Source organism: Rhinatrema bivittatum, chromosome 1 (assembly GCF_901001135.1).
Source record: "Rhinatrema bivittatum chromosome 1, aRhiBiv1.1, whole genome shotgun sequence".
Classification (NCBI taxonomy): Eukaryota; Metazoa; Chordata; class Amphibia; order Gymnophiona; family Rhinatrematidae; genus Rhinatrema; species Rhinatrema bivittatum.
The window spans coordinates 60,999,575-61,017,552 of NC_042615.1; the positions used below are offsets into that span (position 1 = coordinate 60,999,575).

Genomic DNA, 17,978 nt, shown 5'->3' on the forward strand with positions numbered 1-17,978 from the left:
CGCAACAGGGGGTGTGCATGCTCCCAGAGGGGAGATGCCCATGCTAAGGCCTTCCCATTCATTAGTGAGGGAATGTAGATGGGCTTTGTTAAATCGTCAGGGAACAACAGTGCCTGCAAGGTAAAGTGCATGTGGCACTGGTTCAAGAACCCACAGCATACCAGGGCGTAGCCAGAAATTGCAGTATGGGCCGGCTAGAGGTAGTGAATGGTAGTGGCACAGGTGCAGGAGGTGATGAAACCTATGAAGGAGTGAGAATGTCCAGGAGTTAGTCTGCAATCAGTGGCAACTGGCAGGCAAGAGTGTCCAGTAGTCAGGCCAAGGTCAATACCAGGTATCTGTCCATAGGGAAGGAGGGACGGATAGACATTGCAGGAAGACAAGGAGCAGAACAGGCATGCGAAAAACCATGGAAGAAATGAAGAACAAAAGCACTGAAGTCGAAGACAACGACCACTGGAAATGAAAACGAGGACAAGGACCACGGGAACTGAAGACACTGAATGCAGGAGCTGGAGAATGATAACGAGGCATGCTGAGGCAACTCTCACTACAGAAACGTAGGGAGACCTGTTGCCAAGGCATCAGTGGAGAGTCCGCAGGGGCCTTTTATAGGCCACAAGAGTGACGTCATCTGGAGGTGCCTTCAGCCATTTCCCGCCGTGGGCCCTTTATAGCTGGAGACGTTGAGCGCGCATGTGCCTTAGGAGCAGGGCCAGATGATGCAGGCTGAGTCCTGCTGCAAGAGGTGTCGGCGGCATCCTGCTGTGCTGGTGAGTGTCAGTGCCCTGCAAAGACTCCAGGATGCTGGCCATGTCGGGAGCGGAGAAGAAGCCCAGCTGAGAGATGAGTATGGCGGATCGTGGGGACAGCCCACGGATCGCCGAGCACAACACCCAAACTGTCACATAACTTTTAACAATATAATCCAGAACAATTACCAAATTTTAAATTAGTAACTGTTAGGTTCAATCTTTTGAGTAATAAACTACACTTTGAATGTATACTACCAAATTCAATCATTTAAATTCCTTTCATGCTCTTAAATAATCTCATTGTACATTGAACAGCAACATACATTTGATTAATTGTGTTGAACTACGGTATATTAGAACAAGTATAAGAGCCTTTAACGGAAGGCTCACCTTAATTTTCAAGAACAGTACTGGATATTTACACTCAATACATGCTCGCCACACGGCATGAATGAAAATTCGGTTTGGATATCTTTATTTTGATAGTCCGTTCTGGGGAACAAGTCCCACCTTGAAGTGCTGATGTTTTGTGTCGAAGGGTTTTCTTACACTCTGTTTGATTGATTGGTGTATTTTCGGTGTATTCTGATTGGACGCTTCCAAGTCATGCGTAATGTTTTATAAAGCCAGTATGGGTATAGATCAGAGTGAAGCCATCCCGTAAGACTCTGTTTTTCTGCCAGAGAAGTATAATCACCCCTGCGGAAGATGTGTTTTTGATATGCTGCCACATTGGGGATTTTGATCATGTTGTGAACACACTGCAGACAAAAGACAGTGTGTTCTAAGCTAAGTGTTTTGTAATCAAAGCTTAAGTAAAAGTCATTATGCTGTGGATGCCGCAGTGAGCTGGCGGTAGTTCAAAGACAAGTAAGATCTAAAAGTGTTACAAGTTGGCAGATTATGCAAGTTAGATATCGGTGATATAGGATACGTTTTAACATGCAATTTAAAAAAGATTTGATATAAAAAAATGTATTTTTCTGCTTTGATCTGCACTTTTTTGAATTTCACATTAATGGATGAGTACTTGACCATATTCAAAATAAATCATCAATACATCGTTTCCAAAAGGGAATATATTTAAACAATTGGGATGGGTAAATATATTTATCTTCAAATGCCGCCACATATAAACATGCCACAGATGGGGCAAGAGGGGAAACTATAGGGATCCCCTTAATTTGTTTATAAAAGGCCCCCTGAAATATAAAATAGAAATGTGTGATAACCACCTCTTCCATTTGCATTATAACCATCTCTTTCTGCTGTGACATCTCCAGACTACTCAAAGCTTGCTGTTCAAGCTCTGATACCTTCTTTTGAGGTATATGTGTATACAAAGAAATAATATCAGCTGATGCCAATATCCAAGATGGGTTAAGGTATGGAATAGCCTCTAACTCATTAATAAAGTGAGTTGAATCACATATATATGATTTAATGTTCATCACCAACGGTTGTAACAAGTAATCAATAAATTTGGCTAAAGGTTCAAATAAAGACCCAATCCTGGATCGGTCAACCCAGGGGGTTCTTCATAGATTTATGAATCTTAGGAACAATATACATATATGAAGCTGATGGAAATGATGACATCAAATATTTAAATTCTTTAGAAGAAATAGATTTCTTACGTAGAGCCTGCTCCAAAATGTTCTTAATGTGTCCCTATAGATGTTACGAGCGTGCGCGGGCGCGGTCGTCGTAAGCGGGTGGTGAGCCCTTGGGCCACGGCAGGACTCAAGGAGGAGCCCCAAGCCACACCGTGGGAGGTGAGCTGAGCAGGCATGGTGAGCCAGGCAGGCAGGAACAGAAGCAGGGAGTCCGACCCTCAGCCGGACCTGCATGCCCATGATAGCCAACACGGGGAAGTTGACTAATGAACGGTCCTCCGACTGTTCCCGGCCCTTTCGGACCCGCCGCAGGGAACGGCAATGGGCAGCAGGCCGGACAGAGGCGAGGGCAGACAGAGTCCTTATACAGAAGACGTCAGACGGGGGCTGAAGCAGACATCCAAGACAGGCTGAAGCAAGACACTGAAGACATCAGGGCAAGGGCTGAAGCAAGAAGGAAAGGTCCAGGCGAGCAGGAACTCCGATGCTGGGATACTCACATCCGAAGCCCCTTCGGCTGGCAGAAGCTCAAGAGCCCGTGGGACGAATCCCTCCTGTTGGCCACTCCAGGGCCCAACAGGACAGAAGGCTCAGGAACCAGATGAGGACGTAGGTCAAGGCAGAGATGCGAAGACATCCGGGCAAGGGCTGAAGCAAGACACTGTAGACAAGGCTGGACGAAAACATGGCACTGTCCATCAGGGCGCCCTACTCAGCCCACCCGTGGGACTGAGTCTTGGACCACCCTGTCCCAGACGCGCCCTACACAGCCCAGGAAGGCTGGTCGCGGACCACGCTGAGAAGGAGGGTGCAGGGAAACTCCAGGCGAACAGGAACTCCGATGCTGGGATACTGACATCCGAAGTCCTTACGGCTGGCAGGAACAGGATCAGACATCAAGGCAGAGACACTGGACAGGGATCCATCAAGCAAATGAGATCACGGAAGACCTGGATCAGCACGGTTACAGACGACTGTAAAGCACAATCCGAAGGCCAGTTGCAAGTGAACAGAAAGTCCTTAAATACCGGAGGTAGAAGGCAACTCCCTGGGAGGAGCTTGCCAGGACCGCCCACCGCTCGTCCTATAACTGGGGTAGAGAGCTGCGGGCCAGCCCCTAGGGAAACGGGCGTGGCTGGAAACCAGGAAGTCCAAACGCAGAGGCAAGCAAGCCACAGGCACAGCTAGGCCTCTCAGACCCTGGAGCAAGTCCCGGATGGAACGTAAGCGAGGCCCTGGCTTCAGAGCGGCCTCTGGAGGAAGGTAAGAGACCTCCTGTAGCGCAGCAGCAGGGGGGATTGCAACATAGATCACTATAGATCATCAGATAGTTTTTGATAATAAGAGTACATCATTTAATTGGCAGTGAACCTCCTGTTCATATTGGTCCTTATCTAATAATCACCATCTCATCCTCCCTCAAACAGCGAATGGCTAACGACTCCTCCCGGGTAAGATCATATCTAACAAATTCCCGCTGAGACTCTAATTGTGTTAATTCTTGTAATACTAAAGATTCAAATGCCACCACCAGAGGATTAGGGGGGTTCCATTGGCATCCACTCTGTTGACCTAAAAAAAGGAGTTACTTCCTGGTTCTTCTCCTGTGCTCCAAAATAATCTAACAACCTGATGCATTTAAAGAATTTTTTCAACTTTACATGAGTTACAAATGCATCATACTTAGTGGTAGGGATAAATGATAAACCTTTATTAAACTTTGACAACACATCTGCCAAAAAATTTTTGGATGATAAATTAAATACAATGCTTTGTTGCTCCCTCTTTTCACATACACTGGGGGTAGCTACTATAACCTGACTTATCTTTGAAAATTGTATGGTTCCCAAACCGGAGGAGCCTATTTCAAGCAAAGATTGTGCTCTCCCCTTATATTCCTTCCTCGAGTCTGTAAAATAGGTGCTCGATCATCACCCCCCCCCCCCCCCCCCCGCCTCCATTAGATCCACCCTCAAATTTACTGTTGCCCTCAGGTATATTAAATGTCACCTTTCTTGGGGGATCCATATGTATGTGATTTCTCCTCATCAGAAGAATCATCCAATGATGATGAAAAACCACCCTTCAATTTCTGTCCCCCCTTCCTATTTTTTGCATCCAGAGGTACACAAAACCTTTATTATAATATTTTTCATCCCTGTAAAATGTATTTAATTTTATTTTTCTAGTCTCAGTCCTAAATGCATCAAGCTGCTTCTGACATTCCACCAACTGGGTATCAAATACCTCCTTTGGAAAAGTCTGTTATAACACTGATTCCTTATCAGTCTTCTCCTTAACTTCTTCCATTTGTGTCTTAATATTTGATATTATAAGCAACATCAAATCATATGCACACTTATTTAGAACCGCATTCCATCGTGTCACAAACTCATCATCATTAGAGAATAGGAATGGTTCCTTTAGTATCTGTAAACCTCTAGCGATCCGTTTAACATGGCAATATTCGGCCAATGTTGCTGCATGCAGCTCCATTTGGATTCAAATCTTTTTATTTTTTATTAACCCATTCCAATCATCTTCCCCTGGGTCCCCTAAAGGAACATCAAATAATCTAAACCATTTAGGAAAGTCAGTAGCAGCTTGGTCCGAAAAACTATATAATTCATCCATAATATCACTGGGAGCTAAACAAACACTTTCCAAAAATGGTAACCCTATCAGGTAAAAAAATGGAAAGTATATTCCACCCTCTGTAAATATGTGTTATCTATGGGTAGGAAGGGAAGAGGTGCCATTGGTAGACCATTGGAAAACTTGTGCACATCAGATTCATGATGTCAGATTCTTTGTTATTCAGCAGATTCATAGTGAAAATGGTGGCGATGTTGCTCGCCACTTATGGCAAATGGAACAAAATTTATTTTTATGTGGAACACTTTGATTCCATGTGGATTAAATAAGGAAACTGAGTGGGAGGCATTTTTTTAAATATCTTTATTTGAGTATCTGTATGGTTATGGGGTAGTGAAGCAATGAGTCTTTTTAGATAGTTGCCTTGTTTGTGGTAAGCTGAAGGGAATTGTGATAGAACGATAGGATTGGTTGAGTAATTCTTAGTGGGTGGGATGGTGAGTTTTGATTGGTCAATTGTAGTATTTACAATGGTGGCAAGAAGGAATGAGGACAACATGGTGCATACAAATGGATGGCATTAATATCTGGAGACGGATTGTGTGTAAAGAGGGCTGTGGTATCAAAGGACGGTGTTTAACAGGTTGGTTATTGTATACTGGGAGTACGAAGTTTGTCTTTTATAGTGAACATTTTTAAGGTTAGTTCTTTGAAACTGATGTTGATAGATGTGTTTAAGTGTAAACAACGTTGGTATATCGTTGTTATATATAATTGCAAGTGCACATGGAATGCTGCATTAAGATTTAAATTGAGTGAAGTGTTTGAGGCATCAGCGGTTTGAAAACTGAAAGGAGCAGGCTTTTTTTTTTTCCCATCATATTTATTAGGTATTTCAAAAGCAAAACATAGATTAGATAATCACTCAGATAGAAAGCTGACATCCAGAACCTCCAGGGTGGCATTCTCTGAAATGCTTCCTGTTCCACGTGCAGGTCCCCAGAGGCAGGCAGAGCTCCAGAGTTTCAATGCGTGGATGAGACGATGGTGCAGGGAAGAGGGATTCAGTTTTGTAAGGACCTGGGGAAACCTTTGGGGAAGGGGGAGACTTTTCCGAAAGGATGGGCACCACCTTAACCAGAGTGGAACCAAGCTGCTGGCACTAACTTTCAAAAAGGAGAGCAGCTTTTAAACTAGAACAAGGGGAAAAGCCGACAGTCACTCAGCAGTGCATGGTTCGCAGCAATATATCCTTGAAGGATATTAATGACACAGGAGAGTTAGGGCATCCCAACAGAGAGGTTCCAATAAAAGCAAACGTAGTCCATGTGCCTATATGTAAAAAATCACCGAAGCTAATGATTTCCAAATTGTCTACCAACTGAAAAGCAGGTTATTAATACAAACAAAAAACACAATTTGAAATGTCTGTATGCCAATGCCAGAAGTCTAAGAAGTAAGATGGGAGAGTTAGAGTGTATGATGAGATTGAAATAATTGGCATCACAGAGACTTGGTGGAAGTAGGATAACCAATGGGACAGTGCTACATCAGGGTACAAATTATATCGCAATGATAGGGAGGATCAACTTGGTGGGGATTTGGCACTTTATGTCCGAGAGGGTATAGAGTCCAACAGGATAAAGATCATAACAAGAGACTAAATGCTCAGTAAAATCTATATGGATAGAAATCCCATATGTGTTGGGTAAGAGTATAGTGATAGGAGTTTACTACTGTGCACCTGGACAAAATGGTCAGACAGATGATGAAATGCTAAGAGAAATCAGGGAAGCTAACCAATTTGGCAGTGCAATAATAATGGCAGATTTCAATTACCCCAATATTGACTGGATAAATGTAACATCAGGACTTGCTAGAGACAAAGTTCTTGGATGTAATAAATGACTGCTTCATGGCGCAATTGGTTCAGGAACCAACAAGAGAGGAAGCTATTTTAGATTTAATTCTTAATGGAATGCAGGATTTGGTGAGAAAGGTAACGGTGGTGGGGCCACTTGGCAATAGTGATCATAACATGATCAACTTTAAACTAATAACTGGAAGGGGGCCAATAAGTAAATCTACAGATCTAACACTAAACTTTCAAAAGGGAAATTTTGATAAAATGGGGAAAATAGTTAGAAAAAACTGAAAGGTGCAGCTGCAAAGGTTAAAAGTGTTCAACAGGCATGGAGATTGTTTAAAAATGCAATCCTAGAGGCGCAGTCCAGATATATTCCATGCATTAAGAAAGGTGGAAGGAAGTCAAAACGATTACCGTCATGGTTAAAAGGTGAGGTGAAAGAGGATATTTTAGCCAAAAAAACATCCTTCAAAAATTGGAAGGTTCCATCTGAAGAAAATAGGATAAAACATAAGCATTGTCAAGTTAAGTGTAAAACATTGAGAAGACAGGTGAAGAGAGAATTTGAAATGAAGTTGGCCATAGAGGCAACAACTCATAATAAAAACTTTTAAAAATATATCCGAAGCAAGAAACCTGTGAGGGAGTCGGTTGGACTATTAGATGACCGAGGGGTTAAAAGGGCTCTTGGGGAAGATAAGGCCTTGCAGAAAGGCTAAATGAATTCTTTGCTTTCATGTTTAATAATGAGGATGTTAGGGAAATACCAGTTCCGGAGATGATTTTCAAGGGTGATGAGTCAGACGAACTGAACCAAATCACTGTGAACCAGGAAGATGTAGTAGGCCAGATTGACAAACTAAAGAGTAGCAAATCACCTGGACCGGATGGTATGCATCCTAGGGTACTAAAAGAACTCAAAAATGAAATTTCTGAACTATTAGTTAAATTTTGTAACCTATAATTAAAATCATCCATTGTACCTGAAGACTGGAGGGTGGCCAATGTAACCCCAATATTTAAAAAGGGCTCCAGGGGTGATCCAGGTAACTATAGACCAGTGAGCCTGACTTCAGGGCCGGGGAAAATAGTGGAAACTATTCTAAAGATGAAAATTGTAGAGCATTTAGAAAGACATGGTTTAATGGAACACAGTCAACATGGATTTAACTAAGGGAAGTCTTGCCTAACAAATCTGAAAACTAAAAAGTCATGGGATAGGAGGTGATGTCCTTTCATGGATTACAAACTGGTTACAAGACAGGAAACAGAGAGTAGGATTAAATGGTCAATTTTCTCAGTGGAAAAGGGTAAACAATGGAGTGCCTCAAGGATCTGTACTTGGACCGGTGCTTTTCAATATATTTATAAATAATCTGGAAAGGAATACGACGAGTGAGGTTATCAAATTTGCGGACGATACAAAATTATTCAAAGTAGTTAAATCACAAGCGGATTGTGATACATTACAGGAGGACCTTGCAAGACTGGAAGATTGGGCATCCAAATGGCATGAAATTTAATATGGACAAGTGCAAGGTGTTGCACATAGGGAAAAATAACGATGTTATGTTCCATATTAGGAACTACCCCCCAGGAAAAAGATCTAGGCATCATAGTGGAAAATACTTTAAAATCGTCGGCTCAGTGTGCTGCAGCATTCAAAAAAGCAAACCGAATGTTAGGAATTATTAGGAAGGGAATAGTTAATAAAATGGAAAATGTCATAATGCCTCTGTATCACTCCATAGTGAGACAGCACCTTGAATACTGTGTGCAATTCTGGTCGCCGCATCTCAAAAAAAGATATAGTTGCGATGGAGAAGGTACAAAGAAGGGCAACCAAAATGATAAAGGGGATGGAACAGCTCCCCTATGAGGAAAGGCTGAAGAGGTTAGGGCTGTTCAGCTTGGCAAAGAGACGGCTGAGGGGGGATATGATAGAGGTCTTTAAAATCATGAGAGGTCTTGAATGAGTAGATGTGAATCGGTTATTTACACTTTCGGATAATAGGAGGACTAGGGGGCATTCCATGAAGTTAGCAAGTAGCATATTTAAGACTAATCGGAGAAAATTCTTTCACTCAACGCACAATTAAGCTCTGGAATTTTTTGCTAGAGGATGTGGTTAGTGCAGTTAGTGTAGCTGGGTTCAAAAAAGGTTTGGATAAGTTCTTGGAGAAGTCCATTAACTGCTATTAATCAAGTTTACTTAGGGAATAGCTACTGCTATTAATTGCATGAGTAGCATGGTATCTTCTTAATGTTTGGGTAATTGCCAGGTTCTTGTGGCCTGGTTTGGCCTCTGTTGGAAACAGGATGCTGGGCTTGATGGACCCTTAGTCTGACCCAGCATGGCAATTTCTTATATTCTTAACATATTCAACATATAGTAACCATGTACAATGATACCGCTCGTGATTAATAAAATGAAAGGAACATCATCAGAAATTGCCTCAGTAAGTTCTACCCCCTCCCCACTCCCATCTCAACCCACCTAAACAAATACACCATCTTAGGATAGAAAAGTTTACATCTCAAGATGGACAAAAGCCTGGTACTGGTATCATCATTACACAGGATATACAAAATGTGACATGAATTCCACTGTTACACCCGGGAGGAAAGAGTGAACCAAGTAGCCATCACATAGAGAAAGGGGGTAAGAAAGTTATAAGGAATAAAGAGTATCATATTATTGAAGAATATGATATTATACGCCCGCTATAGTTTCCCGGACAGTGGGAGATAGAAAAGTGTGGAACAGTCTCCAAATGCTCATCATTGATGAAAGTGCTTGGAAGAGCTCGCCTTTGCCGTGAGAAATTCAAAAGTAAATAATTTAACCATTCTTTGAAACCAGGGATCAGAATTAGGAAAAAAATTTGCCCATCCAATGTACCAAGATTAGTTTCTTACCATCAGGCCCATTTTTTAAATAGTACACGTGTTCACGTTTAACTCAGGAAAAATAGAGGAGAAGGTGCCAAAAAGCCACAGGTTTGGGTCCTTAGGAATATTCAGACCTAAAATTTGAGCAGATAAACCTCCCACTTGCTGCCAGAAATGCTGAATAAAAGGGCAGGTCCAAAACATATGCACATAATTGCCAGAGGCCGTCCTGCATTTTAACACTTATCTGAAGTAGATTGCTTCGCTTTATAGGACTTTTCAGGTGTCTAAGAGAATTGCCAAAGAAACTTTTATTTTATTTTATTTTATTTATTTAAAAACTTTTTTTATACCGGCATTCGTAGGACACATCATGTCGGTTTACAAATAACTGAGAAAGGAAAGGAAATTACAATGAACAGGGGAGGGGTTAACTGGGTGATATACAAAGTAGAGGAGAGGAGAGTCAAACAGGCAGCGTTACAAAAGAACCAGTATACAAGGTTAATTGGCATGTGCACTTGGGATATTTAGTATATGAAACTTATTTACAGTAGGACATGGGCAGGTGCACGTAGGAACGATTAAAGGGGGGGGGGGGTAGTGGGGGTTGTGTCTCTCACAATATGACATTCTCAGTTAAATTTGGAATGTCCAAGAAACAGTTCTTGAACTCAAAAAGAGATAGATGGATCTCTGGCCAATTATGCCATCTTTGATAAACGAAGCAGAGGACTTCATCATGTGGGATTTCAAGAAGCGCCTTATGAAATCGCGCCACTGATGGTTTATAGTTATGCTTTGAGTCTCCTAACACTATCTCTCGAATTAATATGGCAGATGGTGTCACTTGGAGCATTTCCCCTAAGGTTCCAATAAAGTGCCATAGTTGTATGTAAGCAAAGAAATCATTCCTGGATATAGCGAATAATTCCTGCAGTTCCTGAAAACTAAATAGTCATTTTGCAACCCCAGAAAAAAGCTGGTAACAACTGATAAGACCCTTATCTCACCAGCTGCAGAAAAACGACTTACCCAACCCAGGAGGAAATAAAGGCTTGTGACATAAGTCTGATGAGTATTGGCATGACCCATGAGCTGACACAGAAATGACCACACTTTCCTGCAGGAATTTACTATTATATGTGACTTTAAAGGAGAAGGAAGCATTTTAGTGTCTATTTGAACTACATGGTTCAGTGAAGGGACACTGTACGAGTGGGTGAGGTGGGCGTATGGGATTATATATGAAGTTCCAGAGATGGAGCCTCTCTCCCAGCGTAACATACAGGCCAAATTGTACAACCTAAAATTGGGGCAGCCCAGGCCACCTTGTTCTGTAGGTCTGGTAGAGACCACTATCGAAAGATGAGCTTTTCCTCCGTTCCACAAAAAGGAATGAATAACCCGTTCTATTTCCCTGTGGTCCTTTTTAGATATCCACAGAGGATCCATTTGTAAAACAAAAAGACACTTAGGGACAAGCATCATTTTGAGTAAATTAATTTTGCCCCAAAGGGACAGTGGAGGCGCTTTTCAGTGAGTAAGGGAATTGGACGTACCTACTATCAATGGCAAAATGTTTGCTTTTTAGAGGGAGTGCAGATTGGCGGGGATCCTAATTTCCAAATACTTCATGTCTTTAGCCACCCATTTCAGTGGGAAGTGGCCCACCCAGTTCTGTGTAACATTCTCACAGATATCTAGTGCCTCCGACTTCTCTTGATTAATTTTTAGACCTGCAAAGCGGCCAAAGGATGCTTGAAAATTCAGCAGTGGGGGGAGAAAGCTCGCAGGACTTGTTAAAAAGATCAGGACATCATTGGCAAACGCAGCTACTTTAAAGGATTTAGATCCTTGACATAAGCCAGTGATATCCAGAGAAAAATCAATTTTCTCAGTAAAGGATTAATGGAGAGGATATACAATGAAGGGGACAAGGGACAACCCTGTCTCACACCCCCTTGTATTCTAATGCTTCTGGATTTACAGCCTTTAGCAATGATGAAAGAAAGCGGGCTCTGATAGAGAAGGGAAATGTAAGTTTAAAATATCATCCTGAAAACCAAATCTTTTTAAAACTGAAAAGAGATAAGGCCACAAGACATGATCTAACGCTTTTTCTAAATTTAAGCCAGTTGCTAGGGCTGGTTCTTGGTGTGTTTGGCAAACCTGCATGGAAGTGAGTAGTTTAATTATATGAGTGCTAGCTGATCTCCCTTTGACGAAGCCTACCTGGTGATCAGAAATAAGTGTGGGCAGTACCAGACTGATTCTCTTCGCTAACACTTTCACTAGAAATTTAAAATCTCAATTCGATAATGAGATAGGATGGTATGAAGACAAGCTGAGGATCTTTCCCTGATTTTGCCAAAATAGAGATATGAGCCATATTAAACCCTGTTGGGAAGGAGACCATGCTTAATGTGCTTGTAAAGAAATTTGTCAAGGGAACAGCTACATTTGATTTTAAAGTTTTTATAGAAATCATATGAGAATCCATCGGGGCTGGGAGATTTACCCGATTTGCTCAAGGTGATTGCTTATATTTAAAACTTCGAATGTATGAAGGGGCCTATTCAAGAAAGCTAAATGTGCCTCTGAGAGCGTTGGTAAAGTGATACCAGCAAAAGAGGATTCTTCCCCAAGAGGATCATCCATATACAATGAGTCATAAAACACTTTAAACACCTCGCAAATTTCCGCCTTCGTGGTGACAGTTTTGCCCAGAACTGTTTTCATACGCTCGATAACCATTTTACCCCGGGCCACGTGAACCGCATTAGCTAGATGTTTCCCTGCCTTGCTCCCAAATCTAAAGAAATTATGCTCGGACTTGCAATATCTGCTGAGCTCTACGGTGAAGGTGAACATTTAGGCTTTCTAAAGTAGCAAAAAAGATGTTTTTATTTTCCTTAGTGGGGTTGCGGATTAAAGATTCTTTAGCCACACGTAATTTAGCCTCTAACTGGAGAATTGCTTGGTTAATACGTTTTTTCCTTTTACTTAAAAAGGCAATACATTTTTCCTGCATAACTGCTTTCCCAGTCTCCCAAAAGAGTTGGGGAATGGAGGTGTGTTGATTATGAAATACAACATTTTCCCATCGCTTTCTTAAAAAGGATTGGAATTCTGGATCAGAACTTAATAAGTTCAGGAATTTCCAAATCCCGTCCCCAACTCCGGCACTTAAGAGAGAGAGCTCTACCCATATGGGAGCTTGGTCAGTTATTACCTGTGATCCAATCTCAGCTTTTAGGACTTACGAAAAACAGTTTTGGACCAGCAGGATGTAGTCAATACGAGAGAGGGAGGCGTGTGTTCTAGATACATGAGTAAAGTCTCTTTCCTCAAGGTGCAATACCCTCCAAATATCTAATAAGCCAAGTTTTTGACACATAAATGCTACACCTCTGTTTTTATGCAGTCTCCCATCTAACTGTTGTGCAGGAGGCAGATCCTTGGGTCGAGATGGGGATGATGCTACCCACAGGACAAGCCCTACGGGTCCCCACCGTCGGCAGGCGGAGCTGACTGATTGACGGAGGCCGGCTGGAGCTTCACCAATACCAGCCCTCATTCCCCACAGGTTAAGCCCTTGGGTACTGGGGCCGGCTGGACTTAGGAGGGCCTTCATCCGAGGTCTTCTCTGGGACAGCGAGGAAGTCAGCCAGGGGCCAGCAGCAGCAGTAGGAGTAGGTGGTCTGATTTGGATGAGGCGGAATCCCGGAAACCCGGGCGTCAACAAGAACAGGAGGCAGACAGAGGGCGCCCGAGTAAGAACAGGCCGAAGCCTGAGAGGCCAAGTCCAGAGAGAGTTCAACAGGAGCAGGCTGAAGTCAGGGCAGGCAAGGAAGAGTGGCAAGACAAGCGCAGATCAAAACCAGAGATCGGTTGGAGAATGGTCAGGCAAGGCAAAGGTCAAACCAGGAGATGGGCAGGAAAGTAGTCAGATGTAGCAGAGGTCAAACCCAGGTAGCAATCAGTAGCATGGTCAAATCCAGGAATCAATCAGTAGCATGGTCATACGAAACAGAAGTCAAATCCAGGTATCAATCAGTAGAAGACAAGCAAGGTAGAACACGGAACACAGGAGCAGGAACAGATACCAGGAACAGGAACACGGAGGAAACACAGGAACAGCAACTAAGCACATGACTAGCTTGGAGACCTGTTGCCAAGGCCAGGAAGCACTGGTTGGGCCCAGCCTCTCAGGGCAATGAAGGGGACCCCCCTGCCACTCAGCTGCTCCCCATTTCAGTTTCTTGTGGATAATAAGGGGGCATTGATGGGTAGCACAAGCTTTTTCCTGTATCCCTCTCCATAGACATACACATTCATTCTGTCACACACAAACACACTCGCTTGTACATGATCTCAGAAGGTCAGAAGTATGCTGGGCAGGGAAAGAGGGGAGACTAGGGCTGTCAGAAGAGGCAAGCAACTGCGCAGAGTGCCAGGGCCAGGGGGCACTAATGCACCTCGAAAGGGGACTGGCCACATGGTAGTGGAACAAGAGTTCCTTTGCCCCTGTGTGGCTGCCAGTCATTTATTTTATTTATTTATTTTAAGTCTTTTCTATACCGTCGTTTGGTGGGGACCGTCACAACGGTTTACATTAAGGCACATAAAAGTAATGGTACTACAATTTGTCCGTTTACATAGATGCCATAAGGTTCGGTAACATAGTTTGTTATCAATGTTCGTTGTTAACTGTGATTAATCATGTCCATGTCTTTCCTTCTCAGTTTTAATTACAGAGCTAATTTTACAAATGTAACTTATCCATTAGTAGAGATGTGAATCGTGTCCTCGATCGTCTTAATGATCGATTTCGGCTGGGAGGTGGAGGGAATCGTATTGTTGCCGTTTGGGTGTGTAAACTATCATGAAAAATCGTTAAAATCGTGAGCCGGCACACTAAACCCCCCTAAAACCCACCCCGACCCTTTAAATTAAATCCCCCACCCTCCCGAACCCCCCCCCCCCCAAATGCTTTAAATTACCTGGGGATCCGGCGGTGGTCCAGAACGGCGGCGGTCCGGAACGGTCCCCTCAATAGAATCGTGTTGTCTTCAGCCGGCGCCATTTTTCAAAATGGCCGCCGCAAAATGGCGGCGGCCATAGACAAAAACGATTCGACGGAGGAGGTCATTCCGGACCCCCGCTGCACTTTTGGTAAGTCTTGTGGGGGTCAGGAGGCCCCCCCAAGCTGGCCAAAAGTTTCCTGGGAGTCCAGCGGGGTTCCGGGAGCGATTTCTTGCCGCGAATCGTTTTCGTACGGAAAATGGCGCCGGCAGGAGATCGAGTGCAGGAGGTCGTTCAGCGGCGCCTTAAATTTCTTGCCGCGAATCGTTTTCGTACGGAAAATGGCGCCGGCAGGAGATCGACTGCAGGAGGTCGTTCCGGACCCCCGCTGGACTTTTGGCAAGTCTTGTGGGTGTCAGGAGGCCCCCCCCAAGCTGGCCAAAAGTCCCTGGGGGTCCAGCGGGGGTCCGGGAGCGATCTCCTACGCTCCTGACGTCGGGGGACAAAAAAACAAAATGGCGCCGGCCTGTCATATGACAGGTCAAAGGTAGCGCCGGCGCCATTTTGTTTCTACAACGCACGGAGGTCCGAGGTCCGAGAGTAAAAGATCACACCGGGACCCTTCCTCTGGACCCCAGGTAATTTAAGGCATTTTGGGGGGGTTCAGGAGGGTGGGGGATTTATTTTAAAGGGTCGGGGTGGGTTTTAGGGTTGTTTTAGTGTGCTGGTTTTCCCGCCCTCCCCCTTCCCCCGATTTATGATTTTTTGACGATAAATCGGGGGAATTGTTATTGTATCGCGGCTCTAACGATTTTTGACGATTTAAAATATATCGGACGATATTTTAAATCGTCAAAAAACGATTCACATCCCTAGTACTTTTGACCTAGTTTGATGCACTCTCTCCTAGCTAACAGCTAGGTCGAGAGTATAGGGGCGGATTTTCAGAGCCCTGCTCGCGTAAATCCGCCCAAAACCGGGCGGATTTACGCGAGCAGGGCCCTGCGCGCCGGGAAGCCTATTTTACATAGGCCTCCCGGCGTGCGCAGAGCCCCGGGACTCGCGTACGTCCCGGGGTTCTCGGAGGGGGGCGTGTCGGGGGGGCGTGTCGGGGGCGGGGCCGGAGCGCGCGGCGTTGCGGGGGCGTGTCGGCAGCGTTTTGGGGGCGGGCACGGGGCGTGGCTACGGCCCGGGGGCGTGGCCGCGCCCTCCGTACCCGCCCCCAGGTCGCGGCCCGGCGCGCAGCAGGCCCGCTGGCGCGCGGGGATTTACGTCTCCCTCCGGGAGGCGTAAATCCCCCGACAAAGGTAAGGGGGGGGTGTAGACAGGGCCGGGTGGGTGGGTTAGGTAGGGGAAGGGAGGGTAAGGTGAGGGGAGGGCAAAGGAAAGTTCCCTCCGAGGCCGCTCCGATTTCGGAGCGGCCTTGGAGGGAACGGGGGGAGGCAGCGCGGCTCGGCGCGCGCAGGCTATACAAAATCGATAGCCTTGCGCGCGCCGATCCAGGATTTTAGTGGATACGCGCGGCTCCGCGCGTATCTACTAAAATCCAGCGTACTTTTGCTTGAGTCTGATGCGCAAGCAAAAGTAGGCTGATCGCGCTTCTTTTAAAATCTACCCCATAATGTACAAATCTCATCTTTGTATAGCTGTCATCACTCCAAATCACATCAAATCTTCACTGATGTCTACTGTGCTGTTCATACCTCTGATTGTGCATATAAAACTGCCCCCAAAAACTTAGGCCACCACCAAATCTCACCCTGAGTTACTAGTTGCCCCTCTTACAGTGTTATAAATTGTTTAGTTATATGAGAGCTTTATAAAGAATCTCTCTCTCCAGCCCCAAAATGTGGTAAAAGCCTAACTGTGCACTTCTTAGCTTGATAAATTTAACCATGCCCCCTTTTTTTTTTTTATCGCGGGTACTATTCCAGAGAAATTTATAGCAAAATGATGAATCTAGGTCTGCTTAACTAAAAGTTGTAATATTGCAGGTGTTACCTGAACATAAGAATTGCCATACTGGGTCAGATCAAGGGTCCATCAAGCCCAGTATCCTTACAGTGGCCAATTCAAGTCACAACTACCTGGCAAGTACCCAAACATTAAATAAATCTCAAGCTACTATTACTTATTAATTAATAGCACTTTATGGATTTTTCCTCTAGGAACTTATCCAAACCTTTTTAAAACCCAGGTACATTAACTTCTTTAACCACATCCTCTGACAATGAATTCCAGAGCTTAACTATGTGTTGAGTGTAAAGAATTTTCTTTGATTTGTTTTAAATGAGCTACTTGCTAACTTCATGGAGTGCCCCTAGTCCTATTACAGTAAATAATTGATTTACATTAACATTTTCAAGTCCTTTCATGATTTTGTAGACCTTTATCATATTCCCCCCTCGGTTATCTCTTCTCCAAACTGAACAGCCCTAACTTCCTTAGCCTTACCTCATAGGGTAGCCATTCCATGCCACTTATCATTTTGGTCAGCCTTCTTTGCACTTTCTCCAGTGCAACTATATCTTTTGTCAGATGTGACGACCAGAATTGCATACAGTATTGAAGATGCGGTCTCACCATAGAGCATAAGAACATAAGAAATTGCCATGCTGGGTCAGACCAAGGGTCCATCAAGCCCAGCATCCTGTTTCCAACAGAGGCCAAACCAGGCCACAAGAACCTGGCAATTACCCAAACACCAAGAAGATCCCATGCTACTGATGCAATTAATATCAGTGGCTATTCCCTAAGTAAACTTCATTAATAGCAGTCAATGGACTTCTCCAAGAACTTAATCAAACCTCTTTTGAACCTAGCTACACTAACTGCACTAACCACAACCTCTGGCAACAAATTCCAGAGCTTAATTGTGCGTTGAGTGAAAAAGAATTTTCTCCGATTAGTCTTAAATGTTCTACTTGCTAACTTCATGGAGTGTCCCCTAGTCCTTCTATTATCCGAAAGTGTAAACAACCAATTCACATCTACTCGTTCAAGACCTCTCATGATCTTAAAGATCTCTATCATATCCCCCCTCAGCCGTCTCTTCTCCAAGCTGAACAGCCCTAACCTCTTCAGCCTCTCAGCGATACAGAGGCATTATGACATCCATCATTTTATTTGCCATTCCCTTCTTAATTCCCAACATTCTGTTTGCTTTTTTTTGATTGCCACAGCACACTGAGCTGACGATTTCAATGTATTATCCACTATGACGCC

The 17,978-nt window shown here is 44.0% G+C and overlaps 1 protein-coding gene across 3 annotated transcripts in view; it reads left to right on the forward strand.

Annotated features, from left to right (window-relative positions):
* Positions 1-17,978, forward strand: part of TLR2 (toll like receptor 2) — a 69,552-nt gene that overhangs the window by 25,974 nt on the left and 25,600 nt on the right. The window lies entirely within an intron of this gene.